The sequence below is a fragment of the Podarcis melisellensis genome (genome assembly GCF_964234715.1).
Source record: "Podarcis melisellensis genome assembly, chromosome: 3".
In the NCBI taxonomy this organism is placed as follows: Eukaryota; Metazoa; Chordata; class Lepidosauria; order Squamata; family Lacertidae; genus Podarcis; species Podarcis melisellensis.
In genome coordinates, this window is record NC_138530.1 from 37159366 (window position 1) to 37180468 (window position 21103).

General features: G+C 40.7%; 1 protein-coding gene across 1 annotated transcript in view; it reads right to left on the bottom strand.

The window, feature by feature from the left end:
- Nucleotides 1–21103, bottom strand: part of ZFAND3 (zinc finger AN1-type containing 3) — a 133005-nt gene that overhangs the window by 5177 nt on the left and 106725 nt on the right. The window lies entirely within an intron of this gene.

Below are 21103 nucleotides of genomic sequence, written 5' to 3' on the forward strand. Positions count from 1 at the left end.
TTTTCCATACCTCAGTCTTTTCCCCCATACCTCATATCACCCTCCTGTGTGAGTGGAGTTGCTTGGCTACATAAGCAATGGCACTCACAAGCCTCAATAGATGGAAACAGGGGATATATGTATTTGGGTTTGCTCATTCTGGAATTCTGCTCCTTCCTATTTAAGCATGGAGGAATTTTCTGCAATCAGCAGTTTGCAGCAGCTTTTTTCCTTTCTATTTGTTCTTCCACTTTTTCTCCCTTACATAACTGATGCACACAAGTGATCAGTGAAACAGTACAGCATGTTTCAGACAAGCTCATCCAGATTCCCTTTTGCACCATGTTTTATCAACTTGTACAAGCACTTGTGTATATCCGAAAGGAAGAAAAAGGGGAAATGTTCAGAATGAACAAAATGAAATTAAAGCTTTGGCAAGCTGCATGTGTAATGGTATCTACATCGTCCAGACAGGAGAAGGAAAGAATATCGGCATCCTCAGGCTTTGATCCTGCTCCACAAATAAGACTAGGCAATTTGAAGTGTCAACATCAAGATATTCAGGTGGGGAGAAATTTGTAAGCATCCGTCATTTAAACAGAGATATGCACAAACATTAAGGCAAATGACAGCCATTCTGATTAACGACCATTCATGCAATGTCAGTGTTTCTCCGAATTTCTGATAATTTATTTTCTGGATTAGAAATGAAAGTGCACTCTCCTGCCATCATTCACAAGGTTTATGTTTAGAATAAGAATTATCTGCCTTCACAGAAACAATCCCTTGTGTTTGTGCACATGTCTCCTCTTTTGAAAAGGACCAGACAAGATTGGTAACTCATGCAGAGAGACAGTGGGCAGCCGCTGCTGGGGGCAAGGCATTATTAGGAGGGACTGAATAATCCAATCAGAGCCAGTGTTGAAACACTGGCCTATTGGGAAGAGGCAAAAACAGTGTATAGCAGAAAATCATATGAAGAATCTCTGTGGGTAGAGTATGGATTCATAAAAGTTTTAATCCATTTATTCCTCATAGCATATTCCCATGACACATGAGGATATAGAGTTCACAGAAAGTGACTGTTTCCGGCAGTACAATCTGAGTAGAACAACTGTCCACTCCGCAGTAGAAAAATGTAACACTTTGCACCGATGTCTTTTGTAGAACTGGTCATGAGTGTTTAACTGAGATATTTCTTCTTCTTCTTTTTTAAAAAACTCCTTCCCTTCAACCCAGCTATTCAGACCTCTCCTGGCAGCCATGGAAGCTGGTTATCGTAAGCACCTTCAAACAACTGAGCCAGAATTTAAAACAAGCCAATTTAAGTGCCTCCTAAATGAGAGGTTACTTTGGTATGATTAATTTTGAACCATGTGAGGAGTTGCTCACAACTGTCTTGCCACTTATAATAATAATTTTATTATTTGTACCCCACCCATTTGACTGGGTTGCCCCAACCACTCTGAGCTGCTTCCAACATATATATAAAACATTACACATTAAAAAGCTTCCCTATGCAGGCCTGCCTTCAGATGTCTTCTAAAGGTTGCACAGTGACTTATTTCCTTGACATCTGATGGGAGGGTGTTCCACAGAGTGGGCGCTACTACTGAGAAGGCCCTCTGCCTGGTTCCCTGTAGCAGTGAAGGAACCACCAGAAGGCCCTTGGTACTGGATCTCAGAGTTTGGGCTGAACAATGGGGGTGGAGACGCTCCTTCAGGTATACTTGAGCTCTTACTACATGGCTGAATTACTAGCAGGCACAAATCCGGCTGTTTACACACACGACATTTAGAGACATGGAAATCTGTTTGGCAAAGACCAAAAGCTCATTTGTAAGCTCATGGCACTTGTAAAAGTTACAGACAATAGCTTTCTAGGAAGTATTAGCTGTTTATAGCTCAACAGCAAAACAAAATCCTGACTGATATTGTGTCTACTGACCCATTGCCCAAGGTGCAATTGTCACAGACACACAAATGTATTAAGGGGCTTAACCTTTTTTCTACCATGCCTGTGGCAGAGCAAAGCAACTGCAGGCGGAGAATATTTCTCATTGTTATGATTCAAGTAATTAAATCTGAGCTGGGAATGGCTGGCATGCTTTCTTTCTTCCACAGCACAGAAGCCTCATAAAGGAAGATCAAAAAGCTTGACTTTGCTTTACAAAACTGACTCAGGAAGCACCATTCATGGGATCACAGAAGAAGTCTCAGGTCAAGGGGTCTTGTACAAGAGGTACTGACTTATCAGTTTCCAAGACCACATTATCTACAAAAAAAATGTGATGATTATGATGAAGTGTGGCTGTTCCAAATTCAAAGTTCCAAGCTAATTTATTTAAAAAGCATTTTAGTGTTAGAAATTGTGTGTGTCAGTTTGGTGACTTAGCAGTTTGAGAATCAATGAATGCAACTATAGAATTCTAGAGTTAGGAGGGACCCACAAGGCTCATTTAGTCTAACCCCTTGCAATGCAGGAATCACAGCTAAATAATCCCTGATAGATGGCCATCCAACCTCTGCTTAAAACTCCCTAGTGAAGGAGAGTGTTCCACCTTCCAAGGTGATAAGGAAGGCATTAAATGATAAGGAATTAAATGATAAGGAAGCAATTAAAAAACCCACAGCAAACAGTATTTACACAAATCTATTCAATCAGTCTTGGAAGTTTCTTCAAAAATTAACCAGTTTAAGCAACTCCACCCCCATCGTTCAACCCAGACACTGAGGTCCAGCGCCGAGGGCCTTCTGGCGGTTCCCTCACTGCGAGAAGCCAAGTTACAGGGAACCAGCAGAGAGTCTTCTCGGTAATGGTGCCTACCCTGTGGAACACCCTCCCATCAGATGTCAAGGAAATCAACAACTATCTGACTTTTAGAAGACATCTGAAGGCAGCCCTGTTTAGGGAAGTTTTTAATGACTGATGTTTTAATGTATTTTTAATCTTTTGTTGGAAGCCACTCCGAGTGGCTGGGGAAACCCAGCCAGATGGGCGGGGTATAAATCATCATCACCATCATCACCTAACAGTAGGACCAACCACTGAATTTTCATTAGAAACAACTCTCAGCAAAGCTTCCACTGTAGAACATTGGGTTATTTGAGCACTAAACATGACAAGTGATGCCAACCCAGATCCACATACATGTTCTATGAGAAGCTATGTTACAGTCCAGTTTAACAGAGCTCCTACAACAGTTCAGAATCTAAACTTGAGATAAATTTATTTTGCTGCTTTTAGACAGCTCGGTCCTTGCACAAACCGTAATTACTGCTTTCTTCTGTGTCCTTAGAATACTGTGTGCTCTGTTCAATTCTACCCTCACTCCAAAGCCAGCATTTCAAATCAATACTTTCAACCCACTTTAGTAATGTAACAAACAAACCAATGCCCATCTTCCTCCTACAGCCAATAATGTAGGAGAATTGAGACAAGCCGGACGAATGACAATACAGCTTCATCTGAAATGCCTTAATTGGAACTGAGTGGGCTGGTTCTACCGTCAAGCTTTCTGTTAAGAATGCCAGAATGCTCCTAAAAGAGAAATTCTCTGTAGGAAATGTTACTTTGGAACTGAAGTGAAACATGAATTTTTCAAGAAGGATCTGACGATAATGATGCAAGTCTAGTTTGCATAGCTTACTCAAAATATTAATTGTAGTCTTGAAATTCAAAAGGTCATGTTTTCCAACATGTAAATCACCCATGTGTATAATTTCATATACACTTTTATTCAAATGTATTTTTTAATGAATTTCGAGGCAAATAATAAAGTATGAGATTTTGCCAACATAGTGGCATTCGCCTGTTGGAATGAAATGCCAGAGGGAAGTGTTAACTCATTTGTGCTGGAGTTATAGTTTCTCATATTAAAAACAATCTGCCTTAGATTGAATCAGCAGGTCCCAAGGCATTTCACTTCCTCCCTGTGATATTCATATAGTGTTGCTCCACGGGTTGCACAACAAGTATTCAAGTTTTTTGGTGAACGTGTTTATTCTACAAGCTTTGTTTTTTGAAAAAACAAAACCCACAGAAGTGTGTTTGTGTGTGGTATGTGTGTGTGTTTTAAAAAAATCAAAAACAAAAAAGCATTTTCTTTTCAACTGCATACCTATGAGGAGCTACCAAGGAAATCATAAATGAACTGCAGACACAACAGGAAAATTATACTGAAAGAGATGCCTGGAATATTTTTCCCAGTCTACCTGCTCATGCTTCAGATCAGGGGTCAGCAAGCATTTTCAGCAGGGGGCCGGTCCACTGTCCCTCAGACCCTGGGGGGGGGGGCGGACTATATTTTGAGGGGCGGATGAACGAATTCCTGTGCCCCACAAATAACCCAGAGATGCATTTTAAATAAAAGCACACATTCTACTCATGTAAAAACACGCTGATTCCTGGATCGTCCACGGGCTGGATTTAGAAGGCGACTGGGCCAGATCCGGCACCCGTGCCTTAGTTTGCCTATCCATGCTTTAGCTCCATAGTGCTTGTATACTGCAGACAACAGATCTCTTAATGGAGTCGCCCAGCAAGCATGTGATATCTACAATGCAAAGTAGGTGCTCCTGCCTCAAAGCTCTGGAAAGCTTACCCACTGCTTACAATTCACTTCTAGATAAGAAAAAGGGCATGTGTTTTCCCCCATCCCAGATGTATGAGCAGAAGTACTGCAGGACAACAACAACAAGAGTACAGTGAAGAATTTCCCGTATGACTAGCTATTTTCTTATAAAGGCAGCCATTTTGCAAAGCATCATTCTAAAAGAATATCAGCCTTCAATGGTGCAAGGCCACCATGGAAAACTGGAGGTTCCTTTCACATAAGAAGTATGTGTGAGAGAGAAATACAAAATATAAGCACATAACTTATTAAAGCCTTTCACCATGACATGAAATGCTGACCTTTGGATCAGAATATAGAGTAGGGGCAGGTGACCTGCAGTCATCCAGATGTTACTGGAGTCCATCCATCATCATTCCCCTTAGCCTGAGCCGCTTGGCCAATAGCCAAGGATGATGCTTGTTTTAGTTCAAAAACATCTGGAGGACCACAGGTTCCGCATCCCTGATATAGACCATGTTAAATATTTTTCTAGACCTCCTTTTGTGCCCTTGTGAAAAGTTGTAGATGTGAAAATACTAACCATATTAAAGATGGAATGTAGCAGAAACTCTGGTTAGGGAAAAAGGAAGCTGCCATAGCTTCAATCAGGCCATTAATTCAATGCTGACTACACTGACAGGTGGTAGGTCATAAGACTCAACACACTGCTTTGTTTTAATGTCTTACTGATAATTTACTGAATGTTTCTATTGATATTTTTATTGGCTGATTTGTATTTTTGGTTGTGATAGAGATTTTTTAAAATCTTACTGCGTTCTATGTAAACCACTTAGAGATTTTGCATACTAAGCAGAATATGAAATAATAAACCTTAATAAATTATTTCTCAGACAGGAGCCTTTCTAAGCAGTACCTGGTAATTCTAGGAATTGAACCTGGGATCTTTTTCCATTGCAAAGCATGTACTCCTCCATTAGGCCCTAGTTGTTAGCTTTCGCTAAGCATTTTATGATGTATGTGCTCATGCACTTTCTTCATTTTGTCAAGTAGTGCAATCTACTCCTTATGTTCTTCCTCTTTATAAGAGGCCTTTAATACAGCCAGTAAACTTCTAAGTATAAGTTCTATATCTTTTCTTTATAAAGTGCCTTTAGTTTTCTCAAAGTTTATCCGTTTTCAATGCCCTCGATAAAATATGAATCAACTGTGAATAGTGTGAATGAAGAATGAATGTTTAACTTAGAAAAAAGAAATCTGCTACCAGGAATTGAACAATTAGAAATGATCACCACCAAAAAGCTTGGTATTCCAAAGCAGAACTGGCCACCAAAGCCTGAGATGCTTAAACTCATTAGAACTATGAGGCACTGCTCTAATTGTGTGACAAAACCCAGAACATCACCTCAATCTCAGTACATACTTGATAAATTCAATAAAGAAACTAATTTGCCTATGGTGCCTTTCTTACTATGGTTTAATCCTTGTGGAGCTGAGTCATATTTCATTTGTCTGAAATATTTTTAGACCCTTCATCATAGAGCAATTTCTGGGTCCAATTTCTCTTGATTTTATTGTTATATTTCTTTGCAAACCACTTTGAGGTTTTTTTTTATATTTACAATCAAGCGGTGTATACATGTTATGAAATAAATAAACGAATAAATAAATAAATAAATGCAGCAATATAAAACAACATATATGAGACAGGAGGAATAAAGATATACAACTGATAACCAAAACAATACAGTATGAACAATACCTGAACTAGGATATATCAAAGAGTTCAAATACATGCCCTCTTCTGGCTATACTAGATATGGATAAGGGGGGGGGGAGTATACTGCAACATTCCACAAAAACAATGACACCACTAATTGTGAAATGACAATCAGCCTCTACTTACAAGACAGACCTTATATTAATAATTCTGGAAGCAGCTCAGCATACCTGGATCTCAGAGTAGATGTAGGCCTGGACTGGATGTTCCCTGCTTCTCTTTTGAGAGTTCAGAGACACCATAACCATATTTCTCTGCAGTTATTCACAGCCACTGATGCTTATTTAAGTCAACTGTGTTCTCTCTGTTATGCTTCCTCAAGTTACCCTGGCCAATCAGGGGTCACGTTCTGGATGCAATGAAATCATTGCACTACACAGTCAATCATCAGATTTGGCTCCATGGCAATGTCACTAAGGGCAAATGAAGCTCATTTAGAGTAAGGGAAATGTTTCCTATCCTTATCTACTTCAATCAGGGGTGACTCAAACACTTTTGCACCTCTCTCCTAGCAACCCCATCAAAATGACTGAAAATTGGTCATTCTTTTTTACAGTGATGAAAAGTTTCATGAAAGGCCCTTGCCCCCTATCTCAATTCAAAATCGCTGTGAATTTTGTTACACAACTACACTACCAGAGCTTACCCTGAGCTACCTCACTGAGCCTCAGTTCTGGACTCATCTCTTACAATCTGTGGACATAGAACATTTTCCTGGAGTGGTATTTATACCTCTAGAAGTCTCTGCATGGAGCATTTATCTACACTAACATGCCTCCCCAACACTGAGGATTTAATTAAAAAGCCAAAGTGTATCCAAAAATTTAATTAAAACAAGTAAGCAGTACTAGGCAGCCTGATAATATATGTGTATCATCTGTTTTTTGCTTCAGCCCAATGAAAATGCAAGGCAGATAAGACATTAATAAGGAACAAGAATAAATAATGCCGAGTTTCCAGGCTGAGACACTTTGTCTATTACAGGAGCTCCAGAGGCATTTACATAGGTCCATGTATTTTAACCTCAGGAGTGGTAACAGGCTTTACAGATTCATGTTTTAAACATTTCAGTGTATTTGCAATTAAGCTTTGCTATGTTCTTGACAAAAATAGTTACCAACATCTGCTGCAATGGAAACTATTTGAGCCATCACCTGTGTCAAAGTGGCTGATACATTAGCAAGTAAATGTGCCCAATTTGTTCCTCCACCATCATCAAATCTTTTCTCGTAAAAAGAGAGCTTTGGTCTATGTGTTCCAAATTCAAACCCTTATGTTAGGATCTAATTTAATAATTTGAAGTATAGTAATCCCTCATTCACGAAGCAGAGAATATTCATGTGCCTTGGACTATATACATACATGCACATGGGTGTGGTTTGTGTGCGCGCAGATGTAGTAGATACGTGCACAACAAATTTCAGATCTACAGGTCATCTAATTCAAATGAAGCTTGCACTCCTCATTCAATGAATTGTCCAGGCCCAGCAACTGAGAGTTTGCTCTCTTCTGCTAACATATGGTTAGACTAGTTGAGCTGTTAAGTGCCTTCCCATGACCTAAGTACTACAACGCCGACAACAGTTCACATACAACCACCGCCCTCAAATCATATGAGTCTTTATATTGAAGTCTGGACAATAGTTTCAGCTCCTTTAAACAAATAAGAATATTAATATATATAATTTCACAGAAGCAGTTCTAACATGTTGGGTATATGACACAGGTGGAGCTGTGGTCTAAACCACTGAGGCTCTTGTCCTTGCCGATCGGAAAGTCGGAGGTTCGAATCCCTACAACAGAGTGAGCTCCCGTTGCTCTGTCTCAGCTCCTGCCAACCTAGCAGTTTGAAAGCATGCCAGTGAAAGTAGGTAAATAGGTAACGCTACGGCGGGAAGGTAAACGGCATTTCTGTGCACTCTGGCACTCATCACGGTGTCCCGTTGTACCAGAAGCAGTTTAGTCATGCTGGCCACATGACCTGAAAAGCTGTCTGTGGACAAATGCTGGCCCCTTGGCCTGAAAGCAAAATGAGCATCGCACCCCATAGTCGCCTTTGACTGGACTTAACTGTCCAGGGGTCCTTTACCTTAGAACACGAACACACACACAAAGTTTTGCATGAAGTTTGCATGAATAATAAAGTTTTCATAAGTTTGCATGAATAATAAAGTACACACACACGTGTGTACTTTATTATTTTTGCTCTAATGCAGGAACCATGATGGTTGAAAAAACTTCATGCAAGTTTGCAGTGTTAAAATCTTGACTGGAGGCTACAAGTGAAGCTGTGCCTCAGGCTTTGCTAGAAGTCCAGTGTGGATTTTATGAGGTGTGTGTGCTCAACACACAGACATTTCAATCTCAAACTCTAATTACTAACTTTGAAGTACTACAAAGACCTGCTGATTATGAAGGGAAACTTTTCAATTCACCTAGCCATTTCCTCTACATTATTTATTTGTTTTTCAGTAACAGCCTGCTCTAAGCACATTCTCTCCTAAAAGCATTTTCCCCATGCTAATCCGAAAATCATCATCTGCATTCTAGGCTCTGAACAATGACATACTCTGGCCAAAGAGAATTTACCACAGGAATATTATATACTAAAATGACTTTTAATCCACAGAAGATATTACGTACTGTATTTTTCCATCTATAAGATACCTCCATATATAAAACCATCCCTATTTTTGGGGATTCAATTTTAAGAAAATGAGGGGAGATGGCCCAAAGTTGTTGAGCTTCTCTCCCCAGGCAGGAAGAAAACACTCCCTAGATTGTTTCCCGCTTGTTGCAGCATCGGAGGAACTTGCACTCCCGCCAACTGGCTGGCACGACGCTTCTCCCCCCCCCCCATGCCACTATCTGTGTATTGGATGACCACAGTTTTTTGACACAATTTTTGAGTCAAAAAACCTCGTCTAATACACAGAAAAATACAGTCTGTTTCTGATTATATATTTTTGCTGATCAGGAAATGTTTTCAAACCTTGAGAAATCTCCTTTTTCATTTATAGGTAAAGGTAAAGGGACCCCTGACCATTAGGTCCAGGCATGGCCGACTCTGGGGTTGCGGCGCTCATCTCGCTTTATTGGCCGAGGGAGCCGGCGCACAGCTTCTGGGTCATGTGGCCAGCATGACTAAGCCACTTCTGGCAAACCAGAGCAGCACACGGAAACACCGTTTACCTTCACACCGGAGTGATACCTATTTATCTACTTGCACTTTGATGTCCTTTCGAACTGCTAGGTTGGCAGGAGCAGGGACCGAGCAATGGGAGCTCACCCCATCGCGGGGATTCGAACTACCAACCTTCTGATCAGCAAATCCTAGGCTCTGTGGTTTAACCCACAGTGCCACCCGCATCCCTTATATAGCCCTTCTAATTAGGAAAGGTGCTTACAACCTTGTACTTTTCCCAAGAGAATCCTTTTTTTCATTTAGGCAGATGGGAACCAAAGCTGAGAATGACTAGAATCATAAAGTTGGAAGGGTTCCTGAGGATAATCTAGTCCGACCCCCTGCAATGCAGGAGTATGCAGCTGTCCCATACAGGGATCGAACCTGCAACCTTGGTGTTATCAGCACCATGCTCTAACCAACAGAGCTATCCAGGCTATTTAGGTTTGTATCAGCTTCCCCAACCCGGTGCCCTCCAGATGTTCTGGAACACAATGGCTGGTGGTCAGGAGATCTGGAGGGCACCAATTTGGGGAAGGCTGGTTTATATTAAGTTGATGGCCCAGACCTGCCAGATCTCTGTCCCAAAAGCATACTGTTTCTCACTGCAAATGGGCTGAATTGGTTAGCCCATGCCCCACTTCTATTACTTAAAAAAGTTGCTCATTTACCACGTGCAAGCAAAAAGAAAATGTGCTTTTTAATAGTTCCCAACAATCATGGCTAGTAGTTCACAGTATATTACTCCAACATCTCTCAAAGTGCAAGCCGGGCTTCTCTAGAAGGCAAGGCTGAAACTTGGAAAGGTACAGACTCAGGTGATTCACCACCTGTTCAGGTCAACTTTTTCTGTGCATCACGAGCTGACTAAGAAATGAATGCCACAGCAGAAGAAACTGTATGGGCAGAGTTTAATCCATTTCCTGCCTGCAACCTAATACTGTTTGGGAAAGTGGTGGAGCATTTTTTAACTCTGTTGGTGTTGTGTGTTTTATTGAACTAAGCTATATCATTATGTGTAATGCCACACAACTGTTTTGTTTTTATTTGTTACTTCTTAAAAATAAAATTGAAAAAGGTATTTATCTTTATTTTTCAACATAATGTCCTCTGAATAAACCCAACCAAGCTTATCTATACCATCTGGTCTCCGTCTGAATGCACATGTATCTGTTTCTAATGAGAAGGAAATCCCTATGGTTTTAAGTTGGGCAGCCTGAGTATCTTGTATCTTAAGGGTGTGCCACCTTTCCAATGAAAGTAAGTACATTTCTAATTCTGCTTAATTGAAACAGTATTCCCTTGAGCAATGACGCTTATATGGCATTCTGCAATATTATGGGAGGTTAGGGATTATATCTTCCAGGGCTATGCAGATAAAAACTAAATGATTCTTTGGATATATGCTGTGAAAGCCTTTAATGAAAAGCACAATATGTTTAAGGATTCCATACACACTTTAAACAATAGGTCATCATTAGAAATTAAAAGGTACAATTGTTGTTTCACATATTGATATTGCCATATGTATTAACTTATCAAACTGTCATGCATGCGCTAACATCTTAATATGCTTTGCCCATTAGCAGTTACTTGAAACAGCTCAATAAAGAACATTAGGGCATTTTTACATCACATGCTCAGTACCAAAAATACTTAGTTTTCATAATTTGTGTGGTTTCTGGACACTGATAGCCAATTAACTCAAGCTGGAATGTCATTCTTCTCATATGGCCATGTATGACCACTATGAACTGGACTGAAAGCTGCATACGCTTCGTACAGGGATTGCTAAAGAGCCAGCAGATGGTGGTAATTTTCCCTGTCATTCCTGACCAGTGCTGGATTTGACATGGTGACAGAGGTGAAATGCTTCACATCCCATTACCAATCCCCTAAGCAATTCTTGTAAGCCTTGTAAAGACTTTACTGCTGCAGAAAGCAGCTCAGCTTAAGAGTTTTTGGCAATTTCATGCCACTCTAGGAAGTCACTGTAAATCCAATCCTTCATAACCTTTAAAATTTTCAAATTGTGAGTTTTAGTGTCTTTAGTGTCTCTGATTTAGTAGGATTAGCTCAATGTTAATCAGCTCAATGTTCACACGTCCCTAAAATCTAAGTCTAAACTAAAATAAACTAAACTGGTAAAGTTAGCTTTCCCACTAAAATCGGCTGATTTAAAAATTTCCAGTAAGATCCATGATGAGTGAATCACTTTTTGGATTCAGGAAAGAATATGGCCTTGTATCTGTTTTAAGAGGTGAAGAGCACTTTTGCTCATAAAATTTGATTCCAAGATTGGAAATCTGTCTCAAGCCTGAAACTCAAGCAACCTAAAATCATCCTTTCAAGCACAACGCTATGGCAACTAAAACAGCTAATGTGAATGTTTATAGTCTTGAATTCAAATCAGGTAGCCAACAGCTGCATTCACATATCATGCTAAAATCCTGGGTTTAATGTAACCTGCATCCCCCCTTCCCCCACACAGTTGAAAGCAGAAGAGTTTGGAAGTTTTCATTTCTGTTTTCAGTTAATCATGGTGTCTGGGTCATCCAAACCAGAAACTATGGTTAATTTCAAAAAGAAAGCATCAGAAAGCATGGTTGACTTCTTTGAAATTAACCACAGTTACCATCAACCACAGTTTGTCATGCCAACATTACAAACTATGATTCATGGAAAGAAAAAAGTTATGAACTCCTCATTCTTCTCCTCTTGCATGGCCAACAGGGGGAGAAGGGAGAGAGATGGAGCCCAAGGCTTGCTTTGGCCCATATGCACATCAAGCTAAGCCATAGTTCTGTGTGACTTGTCAGTGTGGCCAGCTAGAACTAATATTGTTACTTAAGAGGGTTTTTGGAGCAGCTCAGATTTAGCAGGGTTCTTTTTAAAATTGTGGAATATGTTTTTTATGTTAGTAGTTGAACTTTTGCCCACTGAAACTTGATACTAATAGTGCATTTATGAAATGAGTATCCACCATGCGAAGCCAAGCCCCCAAACACTCCACTCAACGCTTTGAAATTATCACTATCTGAACATTTGGCTGGCGTAACTGCCATGTAGAAATGTCTTGTAGGAAAGTGGCATTGCTCCAGTATTGTTGATTTAAAGGTTAGCCAGTCAGAGAGACGCAGAATGAAAATCTGCTTTCACATTTCTGTTCCTCACCAAAGCCTGCAAAGTGCATTAGCAATTAGCAATTCCTCTCACCTCTCCCAGTTCGCTGTGTGAGAAAGCTCAGAACTCATCTTACAAATTGCTCTTTTGAAGATCAAAGGAAAGCTGAATTTGTCTATGTGTGCACTAGATGAGATTGTAATTTAATGGAATTTTCAGGGAAGGCTTGGTGGCATGTTCCTATGACAGCCCCAGGATAGAGGATTCAGGGGAGCTCTATGACTCTTCCCTTCTGAGCGCCTTCCTTGCCTTTAATTGGCACCTCATTAGAAATTAATGAAAATGACATCCTCTGTTCTTACTGCTCTAGGCACAGCACACTACAAAAAGCCCCATCACAATTCATAACACATTCAATTTATATAGCAATAGCTCTTAAGCATTATTTATGAGATGTGAATTTCTTGTCAGCAGTTAATAACCTATACAGAAAAGAAGAGAATGGGGGGAAAGAGACTGTGAGCATACACAAGAAAATATTTCAGCAGCAAAGAGATGCCTTGCTCATGTTTAAAGCACCTTTGCAGTAGCTCTCATCTCCACTAAACTGTTAAGAGGTGGCTCCCCCCGGCTAGTCCTACAACCCTCTTAAATACAACTAGTATCCTAGGATGAAATGGTAGTAATAATGCTGGTGGATCTGGAAGATATTGAAATCATAATCATGAAAGCTCTGTGGAAGGTTTGAGAATAAACAGAAGTAGACATGCCCCACTGTTAGCACTGAACAACAAAAACCCTCATCAAATGTCATCTCCCAAAGCACACAGAAGGTAAATGTCCCGTGAACACCTCTTCATGGTGAAGAAGGCCCGAGCCAAAGGAATCCAGGAAAGATGGCCTTTGACAATGTAGACTTGCATTCTTCCTACCACCCACTAAAATATTTTTTTTGTCAGCAGAAGGTTGAGTTGTCTAATTTCTTTGTTGAAAGCATTAAGAGGGAAGGAAATTTGGCTCAAACGTAAGCGTTATCAGAGCACAACTGCTTTTCACCTGCAGGAGATCTTTTGGGTTCTCTTAAATTATTAGGATTCAGAAGCTATAAAAGCATAAGCAATACATCAAAGTAGGATGTATGGAAACTGGCAATCTATAAATTATGCAGACCTAAGCCTTTAAAATAATTTTTAGCTCTAGGAGTTAAAGACAGCAATCTAAATGGTGTTTTAAAGGTCACGAAGAGGCCAAGGTAGATTCTAGAGTACAGTCATACCTTGGGTTACAGACGCTTCATGTTGCGTTTTTCAGGTTGTGGACTGCCGAAACCTGGAAGTACTGGAATGGGTTACTTCCGGGTTTCGGCGGTCTCGCATGTGCAGAAGCTCTAAATTGTGCTTTGCGCAGAAGCGCCGAATTGCAACCCGCACATGCGCAGGTGCGCCGCTGAGGGTTGCGAACGTGCATCCCGTACAGATCACGTTCGCAACCCGAGCGTCCACCGTACTTACATTCTGTATTTCTGAGGATCCAAATCTATTAGGATTGTCACCATGTTGCATACCAGGAAAACATCTAAAAGCAGCACTTCTTAGAACAGATTACAAATCACAGGGACTAACAGTTTTTGGGACATGGGTCACAAATTTAGACAACTAGTATACAAGTATAATTTAAGCAGTCACTACAGTACTCAAGCAGCAACCAGAGCCTTGGGGGCAGTTTTGCCTCTAGTCTGCTGGCGTGTCAGCAGAGGGGCTGGTGGTTCAGGCTTGACGATATCAGAGCCAAGAATCAAAGCCCTCCTGCTCCTCTCAAAGTGTGCCATAAACTCCTGTTGCCCATGCCAACTGAGGCACTCTTGCAATCCAGGAGATGAGCAGTAAGTGAAGTGACACTTAACACTGAAGTTGGAAGCAAAAGCAAATCTAACACAGAGACACAATGCTATAATAATAATAATAATAATAATAATAATAATAATAACAACAACAAATTTTATTTATATCCCGCCCTCCCCAGCCAAAGCCGGACTCAGGGCAGCTAACAACAATCAAATAATCAAACAATCAAATAATCCAACATTTTAAAAACATTTCATTATAAAAATTAATTAAAATCAAATTGATGGCAACCGTTAAGCAAAATTCTGAGAAGGTTGCCAGAGGAGGGGGTCAGGCTGCGCCCTAACCAAAGGCCTGGTGGAACAACTCTGTCTTGCAGGCCCTGCGGAAAGATGTCAGGTCCCACAGGGCCCTAGTCTCTTGTGACAGAGTGTTCCACCAGATTGGAGCTGCAGCCGAGAAAGCCCTGGCTCTAGTTGAGGCCAGCCTAACCTCTCTGTGTCCTGGAACCTTCAGGATGTTTTTATTTGCAGACCGTAGGTTCCTCTGTGGGGCATACCAGGAGAGGCAGTCCCGTAGGTACGAGGGTCCTAGGCTGTATCGGGCTTTAAAGGTTAAAACCAGCACCTTAAACCTGATCCTGTACTCCACTGGGAGCCAGTGCAGCTGGTATAGTACCGGATGAATGTGATCTCACAGCGAAGACTCCATAAGGAGTCTCGCAGCGGCATTCTGCACCCGCTGGAGTTTCTGGGTCAGTCTCAAGGGCAGCCCCACATAGAGCGAGTTACAATAATCCAGTCTGGAGGTGACGTGGATCACAGTGGCTAGGTTAGGGCGAGAGAGATAAGGAGCCAACTGCTTAGCTTGGCGGAGATGAAAAAATGCCGCCTTTGTTGTAGCTGTAATCTGCGCCTCCATAGAGAGGGAGGTATCGAAGATTACACCCAAACTCTTAACGGACGGTGCTGGCACTAACTGCACCCCCGCAAGAGATGGGAGGTGCCCCCTCAATCCCATATTGTCCCGTCCCAGCCAGAGGACCTCTGTCTTCGAAGGATTTAACTTAAACCGGCTCCCACGTAACCATCCAGCCACAGCTTCCAAACATCTGGTCAGTGTGTCTGGGGCCGAGTCAGGATGGCCATCCATCAACAGATAGAGTTGGGTGTCATTGGCATACTGATGGCAACCCAGCCCAAAACTCCGGACAAGCTGGGCGAGGGGGCGCATAAAGATGTTAAAAGGCATTGGGGAGAGTATCGCACCCTGAGGCATTCCACACACCAAGGAGTGGCACAATGACAATTCCCCCCCAAGCGCCACCCTCTGTCCCCGACCAGAGAGAAACGAGTGCAGCCATTGAAGGACTGTGCCCTGGATCCCCACGTCGGCAAGGCGGTGGTCCAGGAGTTCGTGATCGACCATGTCGAAGGCTGCTGACAGGTCTAGAAGAATCAGCAGCCCCGACCCGCCTCGATCCAGCTGCCTGCGGAGATCATCTGTTAGGGCGACCAGAGCCGTCTCGGTCCCATGACCAGTGCGGAAGCCGGACTGGAATGGATCCAGAGCCGATGTATAAATGTAAACACTTCTTAAGACACTATTTTGAGAGTTAAAAGTTCACAGCATGGCAGGAAGGATAAAGGGCAGATATCTGAGAAACCTAGGAAGGAATACAACATTGTGCTAAAGTGAACACTCCATCAGGGGAAGCATTTCAGTTTGCCAGAAGCAATAATCCCCTTACTCTTCCCAGCATGCATTGTTCCAGGGGTTTTCCTGAACTCCCCAAGGCAATTTCACAGGGGGCACGGGGGACTAAGGAGGGGGGCAAACCCATTGTGCAAGTCAAGTCATTGCACAGGGCTTCCACTACTGAGAATCTTGTCCCTGCTGCTTTTGCATGCATAGCAGATAGTGGCCTTGTTCAGACAAACATAGCTTGGCTTAATAAAGAGAGTTATGAACAAGCCTTTTGCCTGTGCATGCAGCCTCTTCACTCCTTTTTCAGTGTGAGCAATCAAACCAGGAAGTCTCTAATTAACCAGAACTTCCTGTTTACTCTGAAACAGTTAACTACGGCTACTAACTTCAAAATGAGCCACAACCTTAAACCAGATCTTGGCTTTTTGCGAAGTTGTTAACAATAGTTTACATAAGAATTATTAAGCCCAGATGAGACTGTTTGAACACAGCCGCTGTCATTTAACATACTCTAGAGAGGAAGCAAGCACAATGAAGAGCCTCATGACAAATAAAGAATAAAAGTTCATTAAGAGCTTTCATGGCCGAAGATCCTTTTTTATCAGCTGCATGAAGAGGCTATTCTATTTTCTGGGGTGGTGGTTTGGGCTGAAAGAAGTGAGGTCAGAAGAAAATGAAGTGCAACAGGTACAGTGGTACCTCGGGTTACATACGCTTCAGGTTACATAAGCTTCAGGTTATAGACTCTGCTAACCCAGAAATAGTGCTTCAGGTTAAGAACTTTGCTTCGGGATAGGAACAGAAATCGTGCTCCGGCAGCGTGGTGGCAGAAGGAGGCCCCATTAGCTAAAGTGGTGCTTCAGGTTAAGAACAGTTTCAGGTTAAGAACAGGCCTCCGGAACAAATTAAGAACTTAACCCGAGGTACCACTGTATTGGCTGTGATAATTATGCTGAAGTTTTAATGTATGGGAAATTGTTACAATGACCATTTATTAAGCAGTGTTGATAACACAAACATGGGTAAACTTACAGAACAGATTAATCATATGTTATCAACTTTCTATAATAACTGACATTCAATAATGCCTAGAGAAGAGTTAAAAAACAAAAGGGAAATAAAGAAGGTAGAAATTCTTGCCATATTTTGCTGTCGGGGAAGTATTACTAATTTTCCTTAACGAAAATTGACAATATAAAAGCTGAAATAAAAACTTAAAGGCAAAAATGTACAAGTGCAAAGTTCCAGCTATCTGTTTTGCTATATGCACAGATACAAACAAACAAAATCAAGGTATACCTTCCAAAAATTAACTTTTCAGTTTTAAAAATATTTTCAACAGGTATAGCCCCACGTTTTGGAGTGGTGGAGGGGAGCAGGTACAAAACTAAAATGTTTCCTGATAAAGTGGTGGAAATTAAGAACCCCAGAAATCAGAATTATACATCTGAAAAAGACAATCCTATTATTATTATTAGACACAGAAATCAGTAATTTAGAGTTTCAATGTTTATTACTATTTTCTTTTATTTGAATTTTAAATTCAGCTGCTATAGTTGCTCAAAGTTACAGAAATATAAAGAAATCCACAAATTCTTCATTAATGTTGGCCTAATCTGTATTGGTATGGATAATTTCCTTTTCTTGCCTTCCAGCTATGAAGAGCTTGTACCCACAGAAGATAAATAAAATTCATTCTTCAGCAGCTGAGTAGTATTCCCAAAGAATACTATAATAATAACAATCTTTCTGGCTTGTACTAGCTTGCCAGTAGATCGGGTAAGTCACAAGTTTTATTAACCCCACACTGATGACTCCTAAATGGAATCTGTCCTTCAAACTTCTTAAGCAGCAATACACAGAGAGATATTTTGAAACACTTGTAGTATCAAAATTAGCAATTTCTCAGCAGACCTGACATAAGGTGCCTCTACGTTGTTTTAAAAACTGAGGAGCAACAAGGTCAAGCTGACCCTTATTCTAAACACTTCCACAGTTAGCCTTTCAGGGTTTTTTTTTTACTTCTAATTTTGTTCTGTATATAACTTTGCATCCTCAACCAGACAAAGCTGGAAAATATTAATAGTGAAAATATCAGATCTTTAAAATAGTCTATAAATTCTTTAAGAATGTTCTCGGTAATTTGTTTAGGTATCTCCATTGTCTGGTACTTACTGCAATGGAAAAGATACCAAAGAATTTAATCAGGCAACAACAGAGGGCCAGCTCCCGGCATTTACTTTTTGCTTACATGGACTGCTAATATTGTTTGTATATGCCATAACCACCACATAAAATCTCCCCAATGGCAGCACACTGTTTATTGAATTTATAATGCACTGAACAAACAACATAGCATTTTATTTATTTATTTATATTTAACAAAATGTATGTACTGCTTGACTAATAAAACCTCAAAGCGGTTTGTAAAAAATATTAAAACTATCTATTAAAAAGCAAGTAATTAAAAGCATTTTTAAGAGATTAAAATTAACAGTGAAAGATTAAAACAAATCAACATATATATGTCTGAATAGGCTAGCCTAAACAAAGTTTTCATTTCCTGCTTAAAACATTTTTGTATATACAGTTGTTGAGTGAGAAGGGACCCCAAGGGTCATCTAAGTCCAAGGTAATGTGGACTAGTGTAGCAAAGGCACCTATGTGATGTCAACAGGCAGGGAGTTCCAAAGGGCAGATGCTTCTACATTAAAAGATCCACTTCTTACAAATGTGGAATGAGCATCATGTGGCATCTGCAACAGTGCCAGGTCCACAGATCTAAGTGGCTGAGTGGGCATTTATGGGGTAAGGTGATCTCACAAGTAAATTGGTCCCAAGCTGTTAAGGGCTTTATATCATAGCTGTCAACTTTTCCCTTTTCTTGCGAGGAATCCTATTCGGAATAAGGGAATTTCCCTTAAAAAAAGCGAATAGTTGACAGCTATGCTTTATATACCAATAGTAACACAATGAACTTGGCCTGGTAACAAATCAGAACCAGTGCAGACCTCTGAGCAGAAGTGCTATATGCTTAGTTTCTGGGTCAAACAGCAAGGGAAGACTCACAGAAAGAGCATTGCAGTAATCCAAACTTCAAGTCACCCATGCCTGAGCTCTCCTAGTCCTGTAATGGTCACAATGGTTGTATCAGGTGTAGATGCTCCTAGCCACTGAGGATACCTGGGCCTCCAGTGAAAAAGCTGGATCCAGAAGCATCCCCAGACTGCTCCTAGAAGGAAGTGCAACCCTATCCGGGGCCCGCGATTGACCCATATTTCAGACATGGGAACCATTCAACCACCGTGGCTCTGTTTTGCCAGGATTCGAGCTCAGCCTATTTAGGCACAGGAAGTGCATTTTCTTTGGCATGGAGTTATGGACATCACACTAAACAAGAGGCTGCTTTCTGGGTGGGGTGGAGCCACTCTGTTAGCTTCCCAGCAGGCAGGGAGCTGTTGTTTACCAGAAGAGGCAGAGGGGAGAAGCAGCAGGAATAATATTTGTCAGGCCATGAATGTGGTAGTATAGATTAAGCTACTGCATGGCCCATCCCTGCTTGAGGAACTTAAAATTTAATAGTTGCAAACATGTCAAGGTAGTTTCAACGTAAGCACCAGCCTGGCTTATAGCAGCCCCTGACTGCCCACTTCAGATATAGCCTAATAATTATAATCTGCACTGCCCTATCCATGCTTCATGTGCCCTTCCAAAATCCATATTTATCAAGCTTTCCTGCTGTGTATTTTCTAAAGTAGATAATTTACAAAGTGTTGTGTTATTAAAATATTATGGTAGTGCAGTTAATAGGTCTGGAAATGGGTCTGCTAAGCATCCTGTGGTTAACATGCTGACTAAGCTGCAAATTAGCATCTTCTATTCTCATCTCTGAATGCATCAACAAACGTTTGGGAGCTCAAAAAGGCCATCAAGGAACTCTTACTTTGGAAAAGAATGCAACTTGCACACAGAACAGGATGGGGGTTCTTTGGTTTGTCACTCTCTGAATTTATTTGCATGTTTTCAAGTGGAGTTTTCTGCAAATCTAACTGTAATTAAGTTTATGAACTTTAAATTAAACAGGAACATATCCAGTGAGGATACTAGGTGCCTGCAAAGGAACCTCAAAGGACAACACTGCATAGAAAAAGAAAACCATGCTGGATTGAACATATAAACCCGTAATTATTCGGGTTTGAAGATATTACTGGAAGACCAGAAGCAGGCTGTTAAAAATAGTATCTTTAAGTCTTTATGGTGCAATTTAGTTAGCACATAATGATTCTGGTTAAAGAGAAGGAAAATGCTTTCTACTAAAGTGTGATACAAACACTCAATATCTGTAATTTCTATTTACATTTTTATATATAACACACCCACAGACCAAGCAAAGTTAAAAGGTCAGCATGTTGTTTCCAGTGTGATATGAAACAAAAAAGTTACTTCTTCAATTAAAACTTAAGAGTTTGAAGAAGAAAATAAATAGATTTTTTTTTAATCTGTGAGTATATTCTTCAGAGAGACACTAACAAGCTCCTTCATTCAAACTGTGACAGAAGCAATAATAGAATAGCATCTAGTGCAAACATCATGCTTGGCAAACAGAATGTACGGAGACATGTTACAATGACAGCAGTTCTCATCATTTAGCTCACATTTTACTGAGAAAGCCCAAGAAAAATGTTTAAGTCACAAGCTTGTATGCACTAAATGTTCTGCAGTGATGGCCTGCTTTATTCTGTTGATTTAACTAGACATATGTAAAAACCCTTAGTTATAACTGTACAGACAGTTTGGCCATTTAATTCATACCTAATGCACATCATGAAAGAATAATATTAGGCGCACGCACAGATTACTCTGAATACACAGCAACAAATTTGGTTCCTCTAAGAGAGTATTGACATCTGGA